At 49.2% G+C, this 27,862-nt stretch overlaps 1 protein-coding gene across 3 annotated transcripts in view; it reads right to left on the bottom strand.

Annotated features, from left to right (window-relative positions):
* The window catches only part of RGS19 (regulator of G protein signaling 19), a 70,042-nt gene that overhangs the window by 41,318 nt on the left and 862 nt on the right, over positions 1-27,862 (bottom strand). Inside the window, exon 1 of one of the 3 annotated variants that reach the window (XM_089769738.1) lies at positions 13,491-14,245. The exons of the other annotated variants lie outside the window; for them this stretch is intronic. The gene's annotated coding sequence lies outside the window, so the exon portion shown is untranslated. Of the gene's footprint in view, positions 1-13,490; positions 14,246-27,862 lie in introns of those variants that run through there. 3 annotated transcript variants of the gene reach the window in all.

Raw genomic sequence — 27,862 nt, 5'->3', positions numbered from 1 at the left:
AACTAGCTTTTAAGCTGGCTCCCCCCAGCACCGGTTCTACTTCCCACCTCCTTGCTGCCTCTGATACAGAGGCAGTGGAAGAGAGGGGAGGGAAGAGTGAGTATTTGCTCGGCTAGTCACTTAGGGTATGTCTACACTACCACTCTAGTTCGAACTAGGGTGGTAATGTAGGCAACCGGAGCTGCAAATGAAGCCCAGGATTTGAATTTCCCGGGCTTCATTTGCATCAAGCCGGGCGCCGCCATTTTTAAATGTCCGCTAGTGCGGACTCCGTGCCGCGTGGCTACACACGGCATGGACTAGGTAGTTCGGATTAGGAAGCCTAGTCTGAACTACCTAGTCCGTGCCGTGTGTAGCCACGGGCACGGAGTCCGCACTAGCGGACATTTAAAAATGGCGGCGCCCGGCTTTATGCAAATGAAGCCTGGGAAATTCAAATCCCGGGCTTCATTTGCAACTCCGGTTGCCTACATTACCACCCTAGTTCGAACTAGGGTTCGAGTGTAGACATACCCTTAGATGCCTACTTCCCGCCCAATCTGAAGTCTAGCTCTAACCACATCTGAAGTTGGTTACTACATTAAAGCAATTGATGCTGTCTTGTTCTAAAACCTCCTCCAGTTTCAGGTGACCAAAATAAAAGCCTTTATTGGTTCCCCATACCCCCGCACCTCCCCAGAAAGGACGGAAGCCTTGGTATGCCATGACCTTTTGCAGCGTTACCAAGAAATTAGGTCAACACCAGATTCACTACAGGATGCAGAAGCTACATGTGTGGGTGGGAAGCACTGATTTCAAAACACTGACACCTTCAGTGCTCACCTAAGGAGACAGGCTACGTGGCAAAACGGACAGTTAGAAATCACAGGTTCTCACTGTGGCAATCCACAAACTCTTGCATTCACAAGAAAGAAATAGTTAGTTGTCCTGTGGCACTTCAGAGACTAACAAAACCCACTTCCAGCCCATCTGAAGAAGTGGGTTTTGCCCACAAAAGCTCATGATACTAGATATATTTCTGTTGGTCTGGAAGGTGCCACAGGACGACTCGTCGTTTTTCAAGTCACAGACCTACACGGCTCCCCCTCTGAGGAACGAAACAGTAACTCACAACAGTTCCCAGGACCGACACCCTGAAGAGCAACCCCTCTGAAATGCATCCAGTGTTATATTGCACACCTCATGTTCCTGCTAAATGTGCTTTGGCCACACACCAACAGAGGAGGGAGACAAAAATGATCATGCTGACAAGATGCCAGCGTCACTAGAGGATTTGTCTTCCGCTCTCCCTGCAGAAATAATAATAATAATAATAATAATGACAAACTTTCCTCTTTTACCCTATGCTCCAAGGAAGACCAGAGCAAATAGGCTTTACAAAGAGCCTAGAAGACCAGCAAATCCCAATTCTTTTAGGCCAAGTCAGGGGAAGGCAAATACTTGAGCAGAGGGTCTTTCCCTGCGGCATGTGGGGCTGGAACAGGAGGGGAGCTGCCGGTTTCTATAGCAACCTGGGGCCAAAGAGTTTAGGCCTCTATAAAGCCAAGTTTGCTTCTTGCACTGCACCTAGGCCAGGGTGGGAAGCCCTGGCAGATTCCAACGCACAGATGCGTTATGCTCCACCTCTACCCTGCGACGGAAGCAGGGCAGCTGCAGTCCATATATTTTTAGACACAACAAACCCTGCACCTTGGCACGGGGTTAGACTAGATGGCTGTCAAGGTTCCTTCTAACCTGTGATTCTAGTCCAGTGGTTTTCAAACTCGGGGTCGCGACCCGGCACTGAGGGTGGGATGTCGGGCGCTGAGTCTCCTTGCTGCAGGGGGATCAGTGCCCAGCGGGGGTGCTAAGGCAGCTTCCTGCCTCTCCTGGCCACGCAGACTACGCTGCACCCCAGAAGCGGCCAGCAGCAGGCCTGGCTCCCACGGGGGGGGGGGTAGGGCACACAAGGCTCCATGCACTGCCCCTGCCCTGAGCACTAGCTCTGCACTCCCACTGGCTGGAGCCTGCTGCCGGCTGCATCTGGGGGCAGCATGGTCTGCTGTGCCAAGACAGGCAAGAAGATGCCTTAGCCCCCCTCACCCCACTGCACCGCTAACTGGGAGCCACTCAAGGTAAGCCCCTCTGCCCCAGCCCTGCCCCCCCTCAAATCCAGCCCTCCTCCTACGCCCCAAACCTCTCCTCCTCAGCTCCTTCCCGGACGGAGCCCACACTCCAGTCACACGATGTTGGGTTGCGGCATCAGCGATTTTCTCCAACTGGGTCATGAGAAAAAAATTTGAAGCTCGCTGCGCTAGGGCACTGCCTGAGGGCTCGGAATGGCACTGAAACACGGCGCCGGAGGAAAGTGCGTTCCTGGAATCCGGGGCTCTCAGTGCACTTGGCCAAAGGGGCCAGCAGTGACCCCAGTGCACAGATGGAGCAGCAAAGGATTTCCCCCAAGACCTCTCTACTCTGAGCACCGAATGGCCCCTCACACAGCATCTCAACAACTGTATAATCGTACTGTAACTAATACACTGATGCTCTTTGTTTAATGGTCTCGGTTACACTCAGCCAGCTTCCAGGGAGTCAGCTTTACTGTGGCAGGGCAGCAAAGCCACCTCCCTGGGAACCAGGCAGGCAAGGGCTGGCAGCCCTGCTCCGGGGGTGGAGGTGGGGGAGGTTTGCCACATGCTCTGCAGTATAAAGCTAAGTTTTATACTGCAGAGCCTGCAGCACCGGTAACTGTGTAACCGCTGAGATTTTCAGCCATTACACAGGGACCCCAATACATGATTTTTAACCTCCCTACTTTCCACGTAGATTTGTGCTGTACAGTGGGCGTGGGGTGAGGGAAGACACATTGGAGTGTCCAACTCTTCTCCCTAAGGCGTGGCAATCAGAACACTGTTCGCTTACTCACAGCATCAGGTAACAAGTAAGTTCCAAGACATTTCTGCACCCCGAGCAGCTTTATGCAGTTCCTCCACCCTGCCCCGACAAGCAGGAAATGTTGCTTTAGCCCTTTAGAAGCTGCTCCTGCCATCTGCACCTCTCCTCTGACCCCCACCTTCCCTGTACAGCAGTCAGATTCCTGGGAACTGGACAATGCTGCCATGGCCCAATTTCCATGTGCCCCACCATGAAATCGATGGAGCAGGTATAACCACCACCAGGCAGATTTGAACCTGGGACCTCAAGAGCTTAGTATAAGAGCTGCTACAGCTCGAGCTATAAAGCCAGCTGGCGCTCCGCTTAGGCTGTAGAGCTCCCTTGTTCTTATCTCTCCCTGTAAGTTGTCTAAGTGCCACTACACGGGACAGTGAACCCCACTCGGTGTGTGGGTTACACAGGTAGAAGTTCTTCAGATCAAGTCCTCGGTTATTTGATAACACTGGACTGGGATGGGACTGGATGCTTTAAATCCCTCTACCTCAAGGAGAAGCTGCAGGCTTGGACACTGAGCGAGGCGATTTAAAGAGAGGGGGAGGGGATGGAAATCCCAGCAGACGACAAAATTCACGCTGGGGAAGCCCATTTGCTGTGGGACAGGGAGGGAGAACACTCTCAACGCCACTCTGCGACACAGCTGGCACGGTCTCAGCGTCCCTGCGCCGTGCTCTACCTACCCAGACGCTCACACCCCGCCAGCTGTCTCTCAGCCTCGGAAGCCTGCACCCGCCACCTGGCAGCAGGACAGGAAGTTGTACGTGCTATTATTAGTGTCAGTGTTTTTCTTTAGCAATCTATTGGGGGAAAAAAAAGAATAGAAGGTGGGGCTTGTCATGCATACCAGACACTTGGACAGGCCACGACGCCAGTCCGCAGGCGAGAAACCCGGCGGACTCCACCCTGCTAGCTGTGTGGGGCAACGGTGCTGCCACCGGGTCTCGCTCTTCTCCGCCAAGCCCTTGGAAAACAGGAACGCCGACTAATGGCCCAGAATAGGAACCTGTCACTGCCACGCTCCTGGCATTGCCAGGGCTCTCCAGCTAAAACCCAAACTAGTCTGAGAGCAGGGTCCTGAGCGTTCGAGCCCTGCGCGGATACCACATTTGTAGCCATATCTGCAAAAATGAGCCCGGGATATCTGCTTCCACATCCGCGGCTATGACGCCAATAGCTGCAGATTGGCAAGGCTCTGCGGATCTTCCGAGCCTGCCATGAATTAGGATCAAGCTGCCCTGAGGCTGCCTTTCCCTCCACAGCCACGAGAGTCATGCACCTCGAGGACAACGGCACCATGCACACGGAGTCTCTTGGGAAGAAAAGCGCACTGCGGGCTACTCCCTTCTGGAGGCGACGGCAACGGCTTTGAATCTTGCTCCGTCCAGCTCCAAGCCCGTCAACACTCCTGACGACGCCAAGAGCCTGTCACCTCAAGGAGACCCGGGAAACAGTCAAAATGTTAATGCCAGGCTTGGCGGGCAGGTGCCAGCTTGTGCTTTCCTTTCCCTTTCGTCTGTTAAAACCCCCTGGCCCTCTTCTCCTTGCCCTCCAGCCTGTGAGGTCAAGGGAGCAAGGGGGAGGCAGGGATCAAACCACTGGAAGAAAAAGCAATTCAGGAAAGCGCCCTGTGGAAAACCCTGCAGTCCCGGTGCAAAGCCCTTCTTCTGGAAGAAGCAGCGAGGAAATCTGTTACAGCTGGCAAAAGGGGTGAGTATGAGGCAGGTTCCTCCCCATCCTGGATAGAAGCGAGGCATTTACTTCACATGCTGTTACCATAGGATTTCCTGGATCAATCAACTTGGGATGGTTGAAAAGTCTCACACTCAAAGTGTCTATTTTATGGGGGAAAAACCCTGGGGTCTAAAAACAACGCCTGGAAACGAAAATATTCCAATTCTGAAATGCTACCAGAGTGCCTTGTGGAAGTTCGGTTCAGGCACCTCATGGTCCCTCTCGCCTCTCTGGGCCTGGCTCTTCAACTAGACTACATCTCCCACAATGCACCACAAGCACGCAACAGCCCTAATGCACTACCTTCCCGCACCACAGAGGGAGCCCATGGTGCATTGTGGGAAATGTAGTCAAACCAGGGATCCTAGCCTACAGACACAAAGGGAGCACGAAGGCCCTGAACTAAAGCCCCCAGCAGCACTTCAAAAGCAGCATATTTTGGTTTTCATCGCCCCACCTTCACAAAAAAAACAAAACCACCAAACAAACAAAAAAACCCACCACCACTCACACACCATGACATTGTCCTCAGAACAAAAACTCTCCTTTTCCAGCTAATTCTACCCTTAATTCCTTGGGAGCAAGGTCAATAGCAGCTCGTCAGTGATCCACACAAGCCCTCAACCACCATTCTGCCTCCTCATCCTTGTGAAGCCTCACTCAAATTTTTGTCCCTCTGCAATCATGTAAAGCCTCTGAGTCTCCATTTCCCTACAAATTAGGTGGAGAGGCCTACTTCCTTATGGTTTATGAGATGCTTTGAGATCCCCAGCTGATCAATGGTATTGGAGAGCAAAGCAATATTGTTAATCCCCTCCCCTTCCCCCCCCCGCCCCCCCCCCGCGTTTCCTCACTCTTATCAATTCTGCTTCCAGGAATAAACGCAGAGAAGTCTGTGCATGTGATGGGGAGGGACGCAATGGTTTAAACAGTTAATCAATAAGCTGATGCTTATCCATTTCTGTTAACGATTAACTCTCTAAGGTCCCAGCTGATGGCCCTGCACCTCGGGCTCTGCTACTGGCAGCAGCCTGCACCCCTAGGAGTGGGTGCACCCCTCCATCAGCCCTTCCTACCCCTAGGTCTCTAACCGTGTAACAGATACAATTTTGATCAGTTACAGTTTGTATACATTTTTTACATCCCTAGCGATGGGACGGAGACGACAGTTTTAGGGGATCTTTTACTATCCAACAACTGTGCCGGCAACCCAGAACACAAATGAAAAGACAGACACTTATTTTAGACTTGGGGTTGGGGGAGGAGGCAAGGCCTAGCAGAAACGAAGAAGCCCAAGATATTTCCAATCATTGCTGGTGATAAAGAATACACGTTATTTCTCACTGTACCTCCAGCCTCTCTGGCCACCTAATGAATCAGGCACTGGGACAGAGCTCACTTTAGGGAAGGGAGGGGCGCTGAGGAGGCCAACACAACCCAAAATGTGGCATCTGTGGAAAACGTTTCTCTGAATATTCACTCGTGGCCAAAAGTAAATTTTGATTGGGTCAGGACTACAAAGAACCCCGTCACTTTCTCATTGGCGCTAGAGCTTTCTCCGCAGTGAACACTTGTGTTAACAGTTTAAGCAAGAATTCTGGTCAAAAGTAGGGATGTGAAGGTTTAACTGGTTAGCCCTTAACGAGTGAGGCTTACCAGTTAAGGTTAATCAGTGGGGGCCGGAGCACCCCCCTGCTTGCGGCACACCCAGGCACCCCAAAGGCAGTGGCTGTTCTGGAGTCCTGGGTGGAGCAGCTTCTATCCTGCAGTGGGGAAGGGGTATGAGACAGTGACAGGTGGGGGAGGAGAGGGGAGGTGTTGTACAACCAGTTACCGATTAAAGGAGGGGGTTGGGCGGGAGGGACAATATGTTTAACCAGTTAACCAACTAAACAGGATTTTACATCCCTAGTCAAAAGCTAGTTCTGAGTTTGGTCTTCCCACGACACAAATGATCCAGGCAAGGAGCCGAAACAAGGCGTGTAAATAACCCACACAACGTGAACTGCAAAACCGCCCAACAAGTGCAGCCAAAAACACTACAACGTTCAGAAAACCAGGTTTGAAAAACTGGGCATGTTCAGTCGTGAGACGACAACTGAGCTGGGACATAACCACAGCCTCCAAATATGTCAAGGGCTCTTCAACAGAGGATGGTGATCGGCTGCTCTCCACGCCCACGAAAGGCAGGACAAGAGGAAACAGGCTTAATCTGCTGCAGCAGGGGAGATTTAGGGGAGAGATTAGGAGAAAACTTTCTACCTACAAGTGCAGTTAAGCTCTGGCACAGGCTTCTCAGGGAGGTTGTGGCGTTTTTAAGAACAGGGTGGGCAAACTAGGTTTATTCGGTTCGGCCTCAGCGCGGGGGTCTAGGCACGACGACCTCTCAAGGCCCCTTCCCAGCCTTACGTTTCAATGGTTCACAACTGCAGCTCCATTTGTGGGCAGTCTGATTGCGTACCTATGGGTGTGGGGTGGCAGAGCGAGAGGGGCCTGCTGGGGTCGGGAATACAGCTGCTACCAATCTACCCATCCACTGGAAAACCAGCCCTCTCCTCGGCTGTGGATAGATCCCAGCAGGGCTGTTTCAGGCTCCTCTCTTCCTACTCAGGTGTGTATTTATCAAGGTCTAGAAGATTTCCCTGGCATTGCTCAGGTCCTTAACTCAAGTAAGTTTTGTTTTTTTTCCATGTAAATCATTGTTCTGGGGCAGGGCTGAGGGGGTTCAGGATACAGGCTGCCCCAGCCCTCTCTCACCGCAGCAGCTTGGAGCTAGGGGAGAAGCACGTCTCCATGGCCACTGCAGCTGGAGGACAAACAGACACACAAACTCTCTGAAATATATAGTAGAAAGCTGTCCCTTTCTCCACTCTTGCCTCCTGCTGACCAAAAGGGGCTATAACTCTCCTGGTCCCCATCTCTGGCCCCTTGCTGCCCCCGTGTGGTCATACTGCACTATAGCTGTCCCTCCTACCAGACCCCTCCCTTTCCAATTCATGAGAAAGTCGAATTCCAGGCACATCCTATTGTCCTGGCACAACCAAACTCTGACCTTCTGTGAGGTTAGGAGAAGAGGAAGCTGCATGCCAAATTTGTTGGCCCTAGCTCGTACCGTTTAGGAAGAGCTCTTGAACAAACAGACTCACAGACACAAACTCTCTACAACATACAGTCGATTTAGCTCAGCCACCAATGGCCGGATTTTAAACAGGAGAGAGAAATGCTTCTTCCTTACAGCCATTCACCATTTGAGCTTTCCCAAGCCTGATGTCTACGCTGGTCTACTGATAACCATCAGATGAACGCAGAGCTCCTAGCCATTTTTACACACTGGATTTGTAAAGGGCATATGGCTGTGGGAACAGTCCAACACACTAACCCTAACCTGGCCTCTGTTAACCCTTCACTTGCTGTTTGCTAGCAGAGTCTCTGGTTGATGCCACATGATCAATATGCTCATGGCTCCACCCAGCAAAGCAGACCTACTTCCCTGGGGTCCTTTACCCCATATTTACACTATGCAGCCCTTAATTGGTTAAAGGCCTGAAACCAATGTATATAGCCTGCATTCTGATGGGATGGGAAAACCCATCTTTTCCCTTAACCTGCAGCAACTTTCAGGGATTCCCTCTACTGCACAAGGCAATGAAGTCAATTTCAAACCACACAAGGGAGCAGATATTCAGCTAATGTAAAGGGCTACCGCTCCACTGACTTCAAACACAGCTGTGACAGTCTGCTCCAGCTGTGGAGATCCCTAAATATATACTGTACCGCCTAGAATGGCGGGGAACCAACTAGCTGTATGTTTTACTCATCCCGCTTTCAGCTCCTTTAGAATAAAAAGGAACAGAATTAGCCACAGTCTGCTCATCAGCAACTTGTAAAACAGCTTGTGAAATATCAGCATGTGACTGTCCCTCAGTATGAAAGGCACTATGGAGGGGGGGAGGAGGAAAAACAAGTTGTAATCGACTGCCTTGTCCTAAATCTGTCCACGGCCATACAGGGTTATATAAAATGCCAAGTATAGAAGCCTTTTTTAGCTACAGTAGCAACAGAAGCGCTGAACTTGGACGGGTCACAGGCAGGGAGGGAATGACTCTTAAAAATCTAGCAGAACCATGTTAGGGAGTGAAAAGCTGCAAGTGCAGCTAACATCTTGCAAAACTGTTCCAGCTGGGGTGCCAAATTTCAGGGTGATCCTGTGCCCTGAACCAGTGAAGACTGATCAAACAAGGGGAGGCGCACAGAACTTTCCAATCAAAGGATCCGTCTTAGCTAAAACGTCTCAGCCATAAACATGTCTCAGCACTGCATAGTTTATTTTCCTCTAGGGACCTGTTGGGCTTCCTCAGCAGCATTGAAATTCTACGAGGTACACACTGGTTGGGTTATACATTTTATTGTACAGAGTCCCCAAAAGGTATTTTGATACCTCTGCTTAACACTGTCCAGAAAGCGGTGACATCCCCAGAGTTTGCTGAACTCTGGCCAATTCAGGGCACTGATGGGACATTAAAACAGTCACCTAAAGAAGTCGGTTATGTTATAAATGTATTTCCCTACACATACCTGATGGGAATCGTATAAGAGGGGTGAAGTTTGTTAAGTGTTCATTAAAAACAGATACTGCAGTGTAAGGATACAGTCCACACATGGCTATTACAAAGCTGGGACTTAGCCTTATACCTCTGTAAAAACATAATCATTAAAATAGAAAAAAAGCAGCATACAAAATAACCAACCAAAACTGAAGATTTAAAAAAAAAAAAAAAGCACAAGTAGCGGCAGTCACAGAGTATAATTATCAGAGGATTAATACAACTGTGGGACACAGGCATCTATCTATTAAACAATCGTTGGGGCTCCGTAAAAGATTTCTAGCAATCAATAGTTATGTGTTTAGCATCTGCTTACAACTAAATTGAAGGCATACTTGAACTCTCTTTCAAAAGATAACTAGGCAAATATAACTTAAATAGGGCCACGATAAGGTGGGTGCATAATTGGCTGGATAACCGTAGTCAGAGAGTTGATGTTAACGGTGCTAAATCCTGCTGGAAAGGGATAACAAGTGGAGTTCCGCAAGGGTCTGTTTTGGGACCCGTACTGTTCAATATCTTCATCAATGATGTAGATATTGGGATAGAGAGTACGCTTATTAAGTTTGCAGATGATACCAAACTGGGTGGGGTTGCGACTTCTTTGGAGGATAGGGACATAATTCAAAATGACCTTAGAAAGTTAGAGAAATGGTCAGAGGTAAACAGGATGAGGTTTAATAAAGAGAAATGCAAAGTGCTCCACTTAGGAAGGAACAATCAGTTCCATACATACAAGATGGGAAGCGACTGTCTAGGAAGGAGCATGGCGGAAAGGGATCTAGGGGTCATAGTGGACCACAAGTTGAATATGAGTCAACAGTGTGATGCTGTTGCAAAAAAAGCAAATATGATTCTAGGTTGTATCAACAGGTGTGTTGTAAGCAAAACTCGTGAAGTCATTCTGCCGCTCTACTCTGCACTAGTTAGGCCTCAGCTGGAGTACTGTGTCCAGTTCTGGGCGCCACATTTCAAGAAAGATGTGGAGAAATTGGAAAGGGTACAGAGAAGAGCGACAAGAATGATTAAAGGTCTAGAGAACATGACCTATGAAACCAGGCTTCATGAACTGGGCTTGTTTAGTTTGGAAAAAAGAAGATTAAGGGGGGGGACATGATAGCGGTTTTCAAATATCTAAAAGGGTGTCACAAGGAGGAAGGAGAAAATTTGTTCCTCTTGGTTTCTGAGGACAGGACAAGGAGTAATGGGCTTAAAATGCAGCAGGGGAGGTTTAGATTGGACATTAGGAAAAAATTCCTAACTGTCAGGGTGGTCAAATATTGGAATAAATTGCCAAGGGAGGTGGTGGAATCTCCCTCTCTGGAGATATTTAAGAACAGGTTAGATAGACATCTGTCAGGGATGGTGTAGACGGAGCTTGGTCCTGCCTTGAGGGTGGGGGGCTGGACTTGATGACCTCTCGAGGTCCCTTCCAGTCCTATGATTCTATGATCTCTCTGGAATGGCACCAGCAACCAACAAAGCGGTCCACCAAAAGAGAGAGCATGTGAGGAAAAATGAAGACAGGATGCCCAAAATAAAGGTGGATGCAACTAGGAGACCCCAGTGAAACCTTTAACCACAAATAACCCTGCTCCTTCAAATCCATTCATCCCCCAACTGGTCTTTTAGCTCAGTGAGTACAGATACATTCTCTGAGATCTGGAGAAGTGGTATCCGATCCGTGTACAGCACGTGTACAGGAATGATCAATTTAATATAAAGTTACTACACGCATTGTACCCAGGTGAGAAACGTGGGATGTCACTTGAAGTAGTCTCTAGGCCAGTGTTTCTTAAACTATGTTCTGAGGAACACCGGTGTGCTGCGGAAAACAGAGTTCAAAATGGCCGGTTTTTTTTGCTCACTTTCCCCCTGAAACCCCCCCCCCTTTTTTTTTTTGCTCAACAAAAGTATTCCTCGGTCTTGAAAAGTTTAAGGAACACTGATCTAGACCTTAAGAAATCAATCAGAATCATCCAGTAGCTAAACCTTGAGTATCTCTGAAAAACGGAGGAGGCCCCGTGCTTTTATTGAATTCTTCCAGACTTCAAATTCATCTTTTGGGGGTGGACCTAGACATGCACTGCAAATTATAAAACATTCTCAACGCTAGTTGCAATTACTGCTTTTAAAGTCAGGAAATGGATTTAATCGTGCCACTTTAAATACACCTCATGCCCCAACAATCATGGGAGGGGAGAACAAATAATTAAGAACGATTTTTGTCATTTGAACTCAGCGGGAGAAGGACTCAGCCCGTACAAACGTTTATAAAAGCAAACCTCCCATGTAACTGAGAGGTGCTTACATCAGGCATGAATGCCAGAAACCACTGACATTTTGGCTAAGCGACTGGTAGCCAAGTAAGCAAGCCTTTTTAAGATGGAATAACACTGCCTCACTCACCCTGTCTTTGATACAAGCAACATATGTTTTCTTTCTTTAAAAATTTGTGTGGGGTTGAGTTCCTTGGAAGATGTGCTGGTTGTTTCATGCAGGAGAGTCAAAGGAACCCAACAGATGTATGCACCTGATTTCCAACTGCCAAGGGGCATTTGAGGACAACTCCTGTAGATGCCTTTGCCAACTAAAGAGGTTTCCCCATCCAGTTTAACCCAGGATTTGAAGCACCTGAGGCTATGTCTACACTACTAGATTAATTCAAAATAAGCTTATTCTTCTTCACAAGCAGGCGTTAGGATTTCAAAATAACAAACCCATTATTTTGAAACAGGCTTGGGAGTGTGGGTGCTTGTCATGTTATGTCAAAATAAGGGGTATTTTGAAATAACTCCCCAGGGTGGACATGCCCGGAGAGAGCATCCTTGGAGGCTTCACAGCAAGATGGGATGTCTTGCTGGTCAACTCATTATTGGGCTCAAGAGAGGACTAACCGGAAGAAATTCTATGGCCGGTGTGCTGCAGGAACTCAAATGAGAGGACGTAATCGTCCTTTCCAGTTTTACTATAGTGTGGGAAGGGGCTTAGAACAGGCTCTGCGCTTATTAATTCCAAGAGGTTCTTTTATATTTTAAACATGCGCACGACAGGCCCTTTAGAACGCACTCAGCGACGGAAAAACACTACATAAAGAGCCTCCGGGGACTCTAATCCCACCTCCAAGAGGACAGAACAAAATCAAAGCCATGCATATGGAGCTCCTTAGGCAACACTTTTCGGAGAACCAAATGTTGGCTTTGCTAGGTCTTGAACCACACACACACACACACACACCACTCTGCCCCCTTTCCAAGCTGTCACTGCTAGGTGCTCTGCACAGAATACACCCAGGAGGTCAGTGCTATCGGCCAGACAGCAGAATTCAGCCCTGCACGCTGTTTGGGACGCCTGCTCCAAGCAACTGGCAAAGCAGGTTAGCAAACGATGCTGTGAGTCATTTAAACCACAGAGCGATTCTGCCTTCTCAGGTCATGTCAGGAGATGGGATTGTTTCTCCAGGGACTCTCTGGCTTACACATAATCAGTTGCTTTAAAGCCAGTCTATGCCTCCTGAGGCTTCTGAAATGGGACTGCCCCCTGCCCCACATCCCTAGCACAGCCCTGACCAGCCCTGCACTCCCCAGTCTCCCACACGGCTCAGCAGGAAGCTGGTGGGAGCCTACTTTGATCAGCCAGCGGGGGCGCTGTTGGCCAAAGAGGCACTCCCTCCTCCCACAAGTACGCTTTCTCCAGCAGCAAGCGGGAGCAGACTCCCAGGGCAGCGATGCAAAGCACCCGCCCTACACACAGAGGGGGTGTCAGGTTTTTTAATGCAATTTAATCGGCTTTACAAGGTGCATTCCAGGGGTTACACACCTTGCACTGCATGCACTCGCTTCACGCCGAAAGCAGCAATAGATAAAACAGAACTGCTGTGCCCCTTCCCTGGGCAGTGCAAGGAATGGGAAGAGTTTAGCACAGAGGGTGGGCAAGATTCAGCCCACCAAGCTATTTGATCTCGGTCGTGGTCACCCTGCCGCTTCCCCGCCCCCAAGCCAATCGGGACCTGGGGGCAGAGGAGCACGTGAAGTCATGCGCTGTTCAAAACGGCTGGCGGTTCCCTCTAGGTGCTGTGCTACCCTGATTGGCCTGGAGGCAGGGGAGTGAGCAAAGTCTCCTCCCCTGCCAGGGACACCCCTTCCACCTGAGGCAGAGCTTACCCTGCATGCCACTCAGAAACGTGGCTGTGGGCATGTGAGGGAGCACGAGGGGGTCACTCACCACCGTAGCGGGGGGTCCGTCGTCTGTCCCCGGAATCAGTCCATTCCGTCTGGCCAGGCCTCCGCTCACAGGCGTTTCCCCTCTAGACCCCTTCCAGTCACGTATGTCTCTTCGCCACACTGCCCTCCGGCAGTGCCCAAGTCACTCGCTCTGAGCCCCCCTTCCGGGGGTCTGGTGTCTCTCCAGCTAGGCCTTGCCGCAGGCCTAGCAGGCTGGCCGGCTGTCTTGTCTGCCCGAGCGCCCTGGCCCAGCCTGGCTCTCTAGCCCAGCCCTAGCTCCAGAGAGCATCCTGCTCCTTCAGCAGCCAGGCTCACACTGCCTGTACTGCAGCAGCCCTTCCCCTTTATAGCTCCCAGCTGGGCCTTAATTGGCCAATGCAGCCCAGCTGGGCTGAACTCCCCGGGCCTGCTCCAGGCCAGGGTTTGGCTCTTAAAGGGCCAGTACAGGGCAGCTGCCCTGTTACAGGGCACCTTCTCTTTACGAGTCCGGCGGGGGGGAGGGGAGGAGAGATTCAGACGTTGCTCCCACCCCCAGCACAATCCCACAGGTTGGTTTCTGGACAGAAACTGGCCAATGGGAGCTGCCTGTTTGAATAACAGGCAGCCATGAAGCACAACCCTCCTGCTCAGTTACTCACTCAGTACATAGCTGAACAGGCAGAAACTTTTAAGCTCTGTGAGCCCTGAGCTCTGCAGGCAGGGAAGGCTGGTTTGGCTGCTGGCTGGTAAGTCTCCTGGCAGAGCCTGCCTCTGGTTCCCCAGCCCCTCCCTTCCCTAATCCTCTTCTCCCCACTCCTGCCCCGCTACTCCATATACACCAATACCCCCTCCCAGATCTGGCAGCCCAATCTCCTGCACAAGTTCACAATCCCCTCGTACCCTAGGTCACATCACAAACCCTGCACTCCAGTTCCCTGTCCTAGGTTACAACTGCCTCCTTCACCCAAACCCCACACTCCCTTCTGCACCCCAATCCCTTACCCCACGGTCCCCTCTGCACCCAACCTCCATCCCAGACCCTGCAGCTCCTCTATTAATACCATGGAAGAATGTGGCCCTTTACCACTTTCCAAAACCTTGGTGTGCCCCCCATCAAAAATTATTGCCCACCCCTGACTTAGATGGTCAGCTCTGTGGGGCAAGTCTGTGGTTTGGTTCTGTGTTTGTACAGCACCTAGCACAATGGGGTTCCAATCCACATTGGGGGCTCCTAGGTGCTATGGAACAGCCAAATAAAATCTGCCACATCAGCTCCTAAAAACCATGGCGATGGTGACTTGCTTAGCTTCCAGCTATCGCAGCTTGACACAGGACTTCCGGGCGTTTTGCCTTAACTGCTCAAGTCTCTGCCTTTGTCACTGAGGCTATGTCTAGACTACATAGAATTTTTGCAAAAGGATATGCACATTTTGCAGGAATTTGAATATCTTCTTCCAATCTTCAAAAGAGAAAGTAGTCTGGACATGATTTTTTTGGAAAAAAAACCCTTTTTCGAAAAACCTGCTCTTCCTTAAAAAAAAGGAGGTTTATGTGGTTTTTCCGAAAAAGGGTTTTTCCCCCTGGAAAAAAAAATGCATCCAGACTACTTTCTCTTTCAAAAGTGAGATCGGAAGAAGCTATGCAAATTCCCACAGAATTTGCATATCTTCTTTCGAAAACAGAACGTAGTTTAGACATGCCCTGAGATTTTCACCTGCCAGCACCCGACCTTGTTCCGCAAGCCTATTTTCAAGAGAAGTCAGAGGGTGAACTGGCTTTTGCCAGGTGGCCTCCTGCTCCACTCTGCGTATAACTGCTGCTGCAGACCCCAAAGCTCTCCCCTGTGTTTTCACACTGCAGATGTCTCTCTAGGAGAGTGTTTCCTTGCCTGTTGAAAGGACAAGGGGGCAGCTGAAGTCAGGGAGGAGAGATCTAGCCAAACCCCAAAAGACGCTTGGAAACTTCTAAGGAAAAGGTAGGCTCAATGGATCATTTACAGCTCCTAGGCTCAGAGCTCACAGAGGCACAGATGTTTCAGGAATACAGAGGGCGAATATCGTCCTCAGGTGTGGTAAGAGGCGAGCTGTCGATTGGACACGGGAGTCACAGACTTGTTCTACTCAGCACCCATGAGTGCAGCTGAAGTCCTGTGTCCAGTTCTAGGCACCGGCCTTGAGAAAAAACATTTTGGACGAACCGGGGAGAGTCCAGAGGAGAGTAACAAAATGGTAAGCGATTTAGAAAGCCTGACCTGTGCAGAAAGGTGTAAGAAACTGGGCGTGTTCAGCCTTGAGGAAAAGACAATGGAGAAAGGACACGGTAACGGTCCTAAAATGTGGTAAGTAAGGGCTGCTATAAACAGGAGAGTGTTGAAATGTTCTGAAAGCCCACACTGAAGGTAGGGCAAGAAGCAATGGGCTTAAATTAGGGATGTAAAATCACAGTTCATCAGTTAACTGGTAAAACCTAGGCTGTGTCTAGACTGGCAAGTTTTTCCGCAAAATCAGATGATTTTGTGGAAAAACTTGCCAGCTGTCTACACTGGCCGCTTGAATTTCTGCAAGAACACTGATGATCTATGCTGCTCCCATTCGGGCAAAAGTCTTTTTCCGAAAACTCTGTTAAAGGGCTGTGGTTAGAACCACATTTGCAAGAGCCTAATACTAGACCTTTCTATGTTCAGCAGAACCCTGCTGAGCCTCCACCAAGCGATCCAGTCTCTGTCATGTGGCTTTCTTCTCTCCTGCTCTCCACTCAGAGGCTGCCTTCCAATTCACGGGTGGCGGGACGCACATCCAGCCCGCTCACTTATGGAAATAAATGACACAAAGTATTCCAAGCCCTCGCCCAAGCAGCCAATGCTACCTTCAGCAGCCCAGGCATTACACCACCACCCTTCCCATGCTAAGCAAGAGCTTCCGTAGCCGTTCTATCCGTCCTGCTTCCAGGAATGTTCTAGGCAGTTCAGTGACTAAAGTGCTGCCTTTTGAGGCTCTTCCCCAGCTAGGGCCTGGTAGCACCAGCAACAGTCAGTATCCTGGGTGGAATTCTGGCCTCAGTTTACACTGGAGCACGTCTGCAAGATGCCACAGACCTCCCCTCCAACTCAAAAGGGCGCCCCAAAGAGTAAGACCTGAATCCACAGCCCAAGAAAGCAAAGGCACCTGCAACAGTTCACAGTCTAGGCAGCGGGGGGAGGGAGGGAAGTGCGTGTAGTTGAAAAGATTAACCGATAAGACCAGGCTTATCATCTGCACTTGCTGGGCCAGAGATCAATCTTCTGGCGTTTGATTTAACAGGTCTAATTAAGACACACTAAACTGAATGCTGAGGGTGGCTCCAGCTGGCGCCAGTACTCCTGGCAGCCATGAGGAGCAAGGGAAACGATAGGAGTGTTTGCTCCCTTTGGCCTCCCACTGTGAAGAGAGCGCCAAGCTTGACTTAAGATACATTAACTCCTGCTACGTTATTTATGTAGGGTCTAGTGTAGATCGCGCCATAATGTTTTCCTTTCATCGACATACGGATGAAGGGAAATTAGAACCGCCAGCCACAGACTTAAGGACCATCCCTTCCGAAGGCATCTCAAGCTGTCCATAGGACCTTTTCTTCTCCCCCCACAGTTGGAAACACGAGGCCTATGCTAGTACCTCTCTTGATGGACTTAAATGCCGGGAGAGAGTCTCTGCTACAATTCACCAATCACATCACCAGGACCTCTTCTATCACCAGCACACGCAGATGCAAGTATGAGTTCAATTCCCAAGGGCAAGGATGAAATAAGAACCCTTCTAGCAACGGGCAACACCCACACGTGCAGAACAGGAAGGGGGGAGGGAGCAATCTTATGCCACTTCTCTTGTAAGAAGTTACAGCTCTGAGTGGGAGGGGCGGGACAGCTCGTCTTTGTACACCACCATGCGACATGTTATCAAATGCTCTTCTTCTAGAATCGGGCTAGAAGAGACCTCTGCAGGTCATCGAATCCAGCCCCCTGCCCAAAGCAGGACAAACCCTAACTAAATCATTCTAGCCAGGGCTTTGTCAAGCCGGGACTTAAAAACCTCTAGGGATGGAGATTCCACCCCCTCCCTAGGGAACCATCCCAGTGTTTCCCCACGTTCCTCATGACATAGTATTTCCTAATATCCAACCTGGACCTCCCCCACTGCAACTTGAGACCATTGCTCCTTGTTCTGTCATCTGTCACCACTGAGAACAGCCTCTCTCCATCCTCTTTGGAACCCTCCTTCAGAGAGTTGAAGGCTGCTCTCAAATCCCCCTCACTCTTCTCTTCTGCAGACTAAACAAGCCCAAGTCCCTCAGCCTCTCCTCATAGGTCATGTGTTCCAGGCCCCTCATCATTTTTGTTGCTCTCCGCTGGATTCTCTCCAATGCGTCCACATCCTTTCTGTAATGGGGGCCCAGAATTGGACGCAACGCTCCAGATGCAGCCTCCCCAGAGCCAAATAAAGAGGAATAATCACTTCCCTAGATCTGTTGGCAATGCTCCTCCTAATGCACCCTAATACACCATTAGTCTTCTTGGCTACAAGGGCACCTTGTTGACTCATATCCCGCTCCTCATCCACTGTACTCTCCAGGTGCTTTTCTGCAGAGCTGCTGCTTAGCCAGTCGGTCCCCAGCCTGTAGTAGTGCTTGTGACTCTGCACTAAGTCCTTGTTGAACCTCATCAGTTCTCTTTTAGCCCAATCTTCCAATTTGTCTAGGTCACTCTGGACCCTCTGCCGATCCTCCAGCGTATCTACCTCTCCCCCTAGCTTAGAGTCATTCGCAAACTTGCTGAGGGTCAACCCATCCCCTTCTCCAGGGCATTAAACAAAGATGTTGAACAAAACCGGGCCTAAAACTGACCCTGAGGGCACTCCACTTGATACGAACCACCAGCCAGACATGGAGCCATTGATCACTACCCGTTGAGCCCAACAATCTAGCCAGCTTTCTAACCACTGTACAGACCATTCATCCAATCCATACTGCCTTAACTCGCTGGCAAGAATACTGTGGGAGACCCTATCAAAAGCTTTGCTAAAGTCAAGGTATATCACATCCATGTCCTTCCCCATATCCACAGAGCCAGATACCTCGTCATAGACAGCCTGGTACTTTTCATGGAAAACTGAAGTTACATTCTCTTTGACTAATACTTGGGAGCTGTTCTGGAAACTGGATATAAACATCCAGGAAAGCATCTTCCACGTTTAAACATACGGAGGAGTACCTCGTTAACAACAACAACACTTGGATCTGTTTAGCATGTAAAAGGCTTTCCAATAACAAAACAACCTAAGCAAACCACCCAGCTAGTTTGAAAACAAAAACAGACCAGGTGGTGACCCCAAACTCCTTGCAAAGGAGGAGCCAGATCTCATAAAAAGCTTTGCATGCTAGCAGAAGAAAACCCCTATCAGCAAGGGAAGTCAAGTTTTAAATAGAACATGTGATTCATCAGCCATTTTCCATCCCAAACCTTGTTCTCAGTTAAGGTCCCCCACTCACTAATATCCAGTACACCCCGCCTCTTCCTCTTGTGACTCCTGTCTGTGCACCTTCCAGCAGCGAACCATTAGGAACATTCACGGACAGAACAAGTGTTTAAGCGAATACGGGCGCATACAAGTTCAATTCATTTTGATCGTGCCAGAATGAGCAACAGAAAAAAAAATACAGCCCCCCGTTCTCAGTTACATTGTGATTGGGCTGAATATAATGAGAAGAACAACTGGTTTAAGACCAGGTTAGATGAACACTGATCAGGGATGGTGTTTGGTCTCCCGGCTCTGCCACAGTCCCTGTGGGAGTGTGGGCAAGTCACCTGGTCTCTGCACTTGGGTTTCCTCACCTATAAAATTGGGATAATGCGTCCCTGCCTCAGGTTGTCTGTGGGATGCTCCTGTGCCTTGGTGATGGGCCTCCCGTTCGTGTCTAGGTAGAAAATGAACGACAAGGATAGAGCTGGTCTACACGGTGCTGGGTCCGGCCAGGAGTACAAGGGATGTGACTTGATAACCTCCCAAGGTTGCTATGATTTTATGAAGCTTTGCACCCAGAAGTCATCTGTGCACAGACACATGGTTTTACTTTATACACGTTTATTTATTTATTGTGTTTTAAAAAATGTTGTAAGCCGCCTCAAATATTTTAAATATAGAGATGGGGTAAAAATATTTTAAATAAAATAAATAAAATAACCCTTCTTGTACTATAGAAAAGCTCCCAAAGAAGCAGGCAAGGAAATTCAAAGGTGGCAAATTCATAACAGAGAAAAGGAGACAGTTTCTCAAACTATACAAAATTAGCCTGCAGAACTCGAGGCCAAGAGCGTAGCAGCTTTCAGGAAAAGACTAGACACTTAGGCTATGTCTACACTGCCGGTTTTGCCAGCAGTAAATATGCAAATGAGGCGCAGATTAGCATATCACTGTGACTCATTTGCATAAATTATACATGCCATTTTTGCACAAAGGGTTATTTTGGAAAAAAAAAGGAGTGTGGACACTTCCTTTCTGCACAAAAACCCCTTTTCCCGCCAGACCGGTAAACCTCCTTTTTGGGGGCATAAGGATCCGTCGAGAAAAGGGGTTTTTGCGCAAAAAGAAAATGTCCACGCTTTTTTTCCCCCTGCAAAAACCCTTAGTGCAAAAATGGTGTGCATGCATTATGCAAATGAGGTGTGACCGTATGATAATCGGTGCCTCATTTGCATACTCACTGCCAACAAAACCAGCAGCATAGACCTAGCCTTAGGGTGCGTCTACTCTGCAGGGCTTGACTCGAAATAAGCTATCTTATTTCGAAATAGGGAGCATTTACACAGCACTGAATTCGAAATAGAGCCCTCTTCCTCCGACTTCCCTCATTCCTCGTACAATGAGGGTTACAGGAGTCGGAGTAAGAAGTTCTCCAGCTTGACAGGATTTTGACACTATTTCAGAATAACTGCCTGCTGTGTAGATGCGGACTAAGTTATTTCAGAATAGCGCTAGTTATTTTGAAATAGTGTTGCAGTGTAGACCTACAAGAATATCCAGAGTTAATAGCACTTACTAATGAAACAAACAGGAGTTTTGGTTTAGTCACACGCAGGCCAAACCAACTTCTAGCTCCTGGGCGTGCAAAGAAAGATTACCTCCAAGCTTTATCTCATTTGCAAGGCTTCTTCCTCTGAAACAGCCACAGCTCACCCCCAACAGCCAGCACGCTGAGGAAGATGGGTCTGATCCATCCCAGGAATTGCTACACTCCCAGAAAGAAAAGCTTCACTGGGTTAAGGTGTTATTTGTCATGAGCAGGTCTCCTGGTTCTCTGAGGGCGACACACGGGAGTTCCACACCCTGCTGCCATTAGATTGTGAGAGTTAGTTACAGGCTCATAGGAAGTTATCAACCCCTAGAAATCAGTGAGACCGTAAGCCAATCAACCCACCAGCCAACTGGATCTCCATTCATTTCCTACCTAGACACATATGGGAGGTCCGTCACCAGAGCATAGGAGCACCTCATTGACAACCCGAGGCAGGGAAGTATTATGCCCATTTTATGGGGCAGGAAACTAAGGCGACCAGGTGACTTGCCCACACTCCCACAGGGGCTGTGGCAAAGCCAGGAGACTGACTACAAGCCCATTCTTCCTTAAGGTTTATGGTGCCCGCCAGCCTCTCCAAACAAGACAATCTATCTGCTCACATGCCCACATCACCATGGTTTGAGCCCCCTCCCCGGTACGGCAAGGAAGCAGAAACAGAATGTCTGGAAATTGCAACTTGCGCCAGGCCTGCACAAGACGACGAGGGAAAACGGCGTCAGTGTAAGCAACCGTCAATACAATCAGCCATGCTCTGAGCTGAACCGGTCTCAGCTCATGCTCCCAGGGGCTGGGGGGAGGGTCACACCCCAGCTGCAGCCCTGGCTGGCTGGCTCAGTGCAGACCCAGGATCGGCTAGGCCACGAAGGGTTCTTCGTGAAGAAGTCAGGCGAAGCCAGCTGGCAGTCATCTTGAGGAGCTGGTCCTGCCCAGGCTGCACCCGTATTGAGGACAGGAGTTCAGTTTCCAGGACTGTCGTTCTAATACCGCTAGCTAGCTCTGAAGTTGCGGTCACAGCGAGCACAAGGAGGTTCTCTGCCGTGGAAGCTGCGCCCCTCTCACAACGTTCTTTTTCCGAGAACTAGCTTCTAGCTCGCCTTGCTCAACTGTGCTGCCTGCGGGGGATAGGTACCCGCTTGCTCCTCTCTTGCACTTTAATCCAAAATATTGTTTGGACAGTTGCTTTCTACTGGAGGAAACTGTTAAAGCACTAGTCAGTTTCGTGCCTGGGCATGAGACAGAGAAAGGAAAAAAAACAAAAACCTTCTTGTTGGCTGCCTGACTTCCCCTCTGATACGCCGCGTTAACAGCGAGGCGAGGCTCCCACCGAGTGGGCTGTCTGCACACGCCTCCTAACACAACCCTGCCAGCTGCTTTCCTTTCCTCTTCTCCGAGCTATCCTCGGAGCCCCTCGCGGGAAGAAGGGCATTTCATGCGTTAGCTTCCCACTCACAACAGCGTTACTGCATTCTGGCCAACTGTCAGCCTGGTGGAGAAAACTTTCTTTAAACATTTTGCATGAAGTAGATTGTGTGTGTGTGTGTGCACAAAAACTTTAAATACTCAAAAAGAATGTGCTGAGCCTATGGACCATTAACAAGGGTCTAGCCACACTTTTCCATCTCTTGACTGAGAGACAAAGATGGCTGGAGAACGAGTTATATAACCCCTAATACACAGTTTCCAAGGTCAGGAATAGGGATGTAAAATCCCATTTACCTGGTTAACCAGTTAAATGTGATGTTTAACCAGTTAACCGATTAAAGGAGGGGAGAGGCAGGTTGGAGCCGGCCACTGCTCCAGCCCCCACTGGCTAACCTTTCGCATCCTTAGTCAGGAAACCCCCTTTCCATTTCTAAGGATCCTAGTGACATTTTTCTTTTGTTCAAGCCAATCCCTCAATTGCACAAACTTCCAAAGACTCAGGGTTGACAGAGGCAGGAGAAGAATCAAACAGCTATAGATCAAACCCATCAACTGTCCGTCACCATGACAGGACTCATGTACTATGAGCCAATCACACTGAATGATTGGACCTACCGTGCCAGTTACAAGATCAAGAATACATACTCCTGTTCATCCAGAAATATAATTTATGTCATCATGTGCCTAAAGTGTCCATCTGCTATGTATATTGGACAAACTTCTCAGACACTTCGCCAAAGAATCAATGCGCATAAAACAGACATCAGGCTCTTTCACAGAGAGAAAACTGTTGCTTGCCATTTTAACCAGACTGACCATTCTCTCAATGGCCTTAAAACATGCCTATTGCTTCAAAGAGACTTTAACTCCAGACTTCAAAGAGAATCCTCAGAACTGTCATTCATGTTTAAATTTGACACTTTACGTATGGGCCTTAACAAAGATGCTAATTATCTCACCCATTACAAAGACAGCTCCCCCAATTATCACCCCAATATCATTACCTCACAGATACTAACCTTCCCCCCTCCCCCTCTCTGTTCTAAAATCTGATTTGTCAATTTTATACGTGTTCACTTTTTTTTGATTGTATCACTTTGTTATATATGGTCGTGCCAATTTTCTTCCACAAATTGATCTGAGGAAGTGGGTCTGGCCCATGAAAGCTCATCACCTAATAAACCATCTTGTTAGTCTTTAAAGTGCTACATAGTCCTGTTTTTGTTTCAGCTAGACCAGACTAACACGGCTACGTCTCTATTACTATTCTGAGTGAAAGAAGGTTTCACTCTCTGGAATGCCCAGAACTAAGACAGCAGCAGACTTGGGGTTCCACTGAAATAACACTCCAGCCGTGAAGCAACTGTGCCATACACGGCCGCTTGCGGCAGGCATCTCTTGCTGGGATTGGAGGAGGAAGAAAGCACCTAGGAAATGGAAAATAAGCTTCATGAAGGCTTAAAATTCTCAGTTCACAGCACCAGGGGAATCCCAGTTCTCCTCTGTATTTCCTAGACACACCTACAGAGGAAGATACCTCTTCCTGAAACCACACATACAACAATGAGGCCTCCTTTTTCAGAGTCAGCAGACAGGACATAAAATCCCCACCAGCAACATCGCTGCATTTGACATAGGACAGAGAGAAAGACCAGAGTCAGGAGGAAGAGGGGAAACAATGGATTTCTAGCCGAACAGAGGTGGAAGAAAGATCCACCCCATCACTCCATGGGAATTGGGAAAGGCAACAGACTGAGCCTAAGTTCAGAGATGGCTTTTTACTGACTGCAGGCGGCAGAGTGTTTCAATTATCCAGCCGGTTTTCAGAAGTACAGTGTTATCTTAGAACCACAATTCTGTCCTCCCCAGTCCCTTTTAACAGCATACAACTGAATCTGACATAGCACTGCTAGATAGAAGGGGTGTAAAAACCTGTTTAAAGTAAGGATGTTAAGACAGCTGCGACGGGGGCTCTTACTACATTTAAAAGGCAGAGCCACCGCGGTCCAGAGCCAGCGCAAGTCAGGACTTCTCAATCCCAACTTGCGCTGCCCCAGGACCTAACCCCCTTATCAACTAATCAAGTAGTTGATGGAAACTCTATTGACTACTCGATTAGCTTACTAACCACAATTTAACGTCCCTAGACTTATCAGGTAGTCAACCAATCAACTACTCTTTTACATCCTCAGTTTAAAATGTTAACCAGTGAAACTCAATGTTTAACCAGTTAACAGGCCCGCTGCATCCTGCCGTGAGCAACCTAGGGTAGCGAGTGGGCCGCATGAGTGACCCTCCGTCCTAGTGGGCCGCAAAATCGTCATACCCCGGGAGACTGTCTTGGGTAAGGTAGTTTTTGCTCGCTGTGCTGGTCCACCTAGAATTTGCCACTTGTGCTGACCAAACCATAGCAGCACTCTGATTGGATGCAGATGGAGCACCCGGCTCTCACAGTCAATGTGTGCAACCTCGCCTCACTTTTCATGCCCTTGCTTTACGTGCATGTCACTTTAGGAATGCCATAGGGAAAAAAATGTACAGGTGGAAACCAGCGGAATCTGGCACGCCCGCATGGGCAATGGTAAAGAAGAGGGTTCGTGATGCACACGCAGGCCATGGGTCACAGCTTGCCTGCCACTGCTTTACAGGGTCAGGGCATAAGACGGGCTTAGTAGAGAGACACGTGTCATTCATAGCGCATTTGAAACGTTCCGAATTGTTGCTTTTCAGTCTGACCTGAAAATGGTCCCACTTCCATAGTAGGTCAGTACCAGTGTGCAGGAGGAATGTTAAAACTGCTGTGTCCACGAAAACGAGTGATGTACCATCATGGCCTTATGTTTTTACGGTCAAAAGCTACTTGCCCCAAAATGCAAAAATTCCAGGTTGGGGGGGGGGGGGGAGGAGGAGTCATATGGCAGGAAGTATGTTGCATGTAAGTGGAGAAAGGAGGTCTGATTTTGGAAAGAACTTACTTAGGTATCTTCCAAGCACTCAGTAACTCGTAGTGACCCTAGACTGCAAGCTCCCACACTCCAGAGCCTCCAGCATCCTCAATAAATATCTCTTTCCTACAACCCTGCCTCCTAACTTATTGCTGGTAAATCATTGTGTGTCCAAGACTCTTCATAATATAACAGCTACCAGCATGAACTGTGGTAATTGGCACGATGCCTCTAGGAACTTAATGAAACGCTCCTCACCCTGGTTTCTAGTGACACCCAGTGCTGGCACAGAGCCCTAGCAAAAGCCTAAGAACTCGCCAGGCCCGCCTGGTTTGGATTTAAAAGAATTAAGAAAGAACTGGCAAAAATGAGCAGAACAACATACGTCCGTGTGGCCACTCAGAAGAGAAAAGGCAGACCCAGAATGGAGCGGAATGAAACACAAAGCAGTGACAAGAGCATGACGGAGAGCGTTAAACAGTCAGGAAAATAATCTGATTGGCGGCGACACATAATTTAAGCATGTATCTAGAACTAGGAGGGGCCCTGGTCTTGGTCATAACAGTTACAATTGTGCATGAAGTTTGATAGTAAAGATCAGATCAGAATTTTCAAGGAGGTGTTTGCAAGAGTGAGGTGATGACAGTCATAATTATCCTGGGCAGATAGGTGGTTAAGAGATTTCAGACTTCAATTTTCCTGATAAGTGGCCTCCAATCACTTCTGAAAACTTTTGCTAAAATTCCCACAACTTTACTTGGCGCAAAACCTAGCTTCCAATTTTACACTACCATGAAATGTCTGGGGAATTCCCATTCCACTTTACCCTCTTCCTCACCCTGTTTCTCAGTATTTTTTTAAATTAGTTACTAAAGTATCTACATCCCTCGCTTTAAAATACTTCCTGTAAACAGCTCTCAGAATGCAAGTGCATACATAAAGCCAAGTAAGGAACTAAACAAGTGAAAGGAAGCCAGGAGTAAGCTCTAGAGCATACAGGGTTGCACCAGGGTAGAAAGATGTGCCGATTCCCAGGAGAAACCAAGTGCAATGACAACAATGAACTGCATTGCTTCCCGCTTTTCTCTTCGTAGGCCTTATGACAGATCTGGAGCAGCTCTGTAATAATTTATGAATACTGTAGGTTGACCTGGTTATTGGTATGTTTACTGTATGGACACACGGGCTTAGCTGAACAGGAAACAAGAGCAGGAAGGGAAGAGAAGGGGAGACGATCAAGCCACTCCTGGGCAAACAGCTGAAAGTGAAAGGACATGCCCACCCCAGATTGTTAGCTTTGAAGCTTTTCATTCCGGCCCAGCCAACCTGCATCACTAGTTTTGTCCCAAAGGGCCCAGAAATGCAGATGAACCAAATATTTGTGTCAATTTAAAATGGGGTTCCTTCGCTCAAGAAAAGAGGGAGTTGTTCAGAGAGCAGCCGCGGGGCGAGTCTGAAATTAGGCCTGCCTACACTGCCATCGGGGACAGTACTCCTCTGGGTAAGGCGGCGGTGTACAGACCACTGGTTGTATCAAAATCCCTTTCTCTTAATGCTTTGCTCCGATTGTCAAAACCAACACCGCCTGGTGTTTTTGCGGCTGGTTTGGTCACTGAACCCCACTGGTCACAGCCTCCCACAACAAAGAACTGCGGGGATCTGAACTCAGTTGGATAAGCACAAATGAGACACAGGGCTCTCGCCCAGGCCTGGTCTCAGAATGGGAGAAAGATGCGGTTGCATCCTGGGATAGGCAAATTCAGGAGGCCTTAGACCTCTGGGGCTGCCCTCACGGGCCAGGAAGGGAGACAGGTACAGCTAGCTACCTTGTAAGGACGACAGCTTTTATTGTGTCTACACTATTATATTTTTCACTCCCACCCTCTCTCGGAGGGGGCAGCTTTGGTACAATGGCTTCTAGGAAAGTAGCGTGAAAGCAGCCAGGCGTTTCCGGGTCTCTGTAACAGTGCCCACCCTAGCCACTGCCTCCTATAGTAAGGTTAGGAAGAAAAGCTATGCACCTTGTTTTACGGGCATGCAGCTCCAGTCATTTGTGGGAAGGAGAAGATGGGCAAAAGGCCCAGGAGCAAACGATGACAGGGTGCCCCCCCCCCCGGAAAGCAGCTTGAAAATACCTGCCATTGGTACCCGGCTCCAAGCAGCAGCACCCGGCTCCTCACACATTCGGTGGCGATTAAGAGGCATTCCGGAGAGGGCTGGCTCCGGAGAGGGAAAATCAGCTCCCCTACACGCCGGGAAATCCCTCCCACTCACTTTGAACACTTTTTATGTAGTTTCTTTTAAAAGGCCCTGGCTCTGTGCCAAACCAACCGCCCGACAAACCTTCCAGAGTCATCAGGGCTTCCCAGAGGAAGCGGCCTGTTTCCAAGGCACCTCTGCAGGTGTTGCCCGGACGGAGGAAGCCACATAGGCCTGTGCGTCTTTAATCCAACGGAGATCTGCACAGCTCTTTTCGATATTGTTTACACATCCGTGGAGCCCAGAGTCCCAACCAAAGGGCAGGGCTGGGCTGTATTATTTGCCAACCTCCCACCCCCCCCAAACACATACAGCCCCAGGGTATGCCCATCCCTGCGGGGAAACTGAGGCACATAGGTGCTTTGCACCAAGGTGGCATAACACATCAGCAGGTATCCTGACTCGCTGGACCCCCAGTGGGGAGGGGAGCGGTCACTGGGCGCCGTCTCCCCCTCCCTGCACTGCCTGGGGCTGTCACAGCCTGCTCCAGGGGAATCCCCCTAAGCGCAAGGCGAGGGATCCCGTCCCTAGGGGCTCCGCGTGGCTGAAGGGCAACAGAGCCTCCTCCCCAGGCACCCGCCGCTCGCCCTCCCCGCCTCGTGCGGGCTGACAGCGCTGCCACGCGACACGCAAGGCAAATCCCCGGGTCAGACAGGCAGCG

The sequence above is a fragment of the Pelodiscus sinensis genome, chromosome 17, assembly GCF_052426305.1.
Source record: "Pelodiscus sinensis isolate ZL-2025 chromosome 17, ASM5242630v1, whole genome shotgun sequence".
NCBI classification, from domain to species: Eukaryota; Metazoa; Chordata; order Testudines; family Trionychidae; genus Pelodiscus; species Pelodiscus sinensis.
This window is presented reverse-complemented; position numbering and strand designations above follow the sequence as displayed.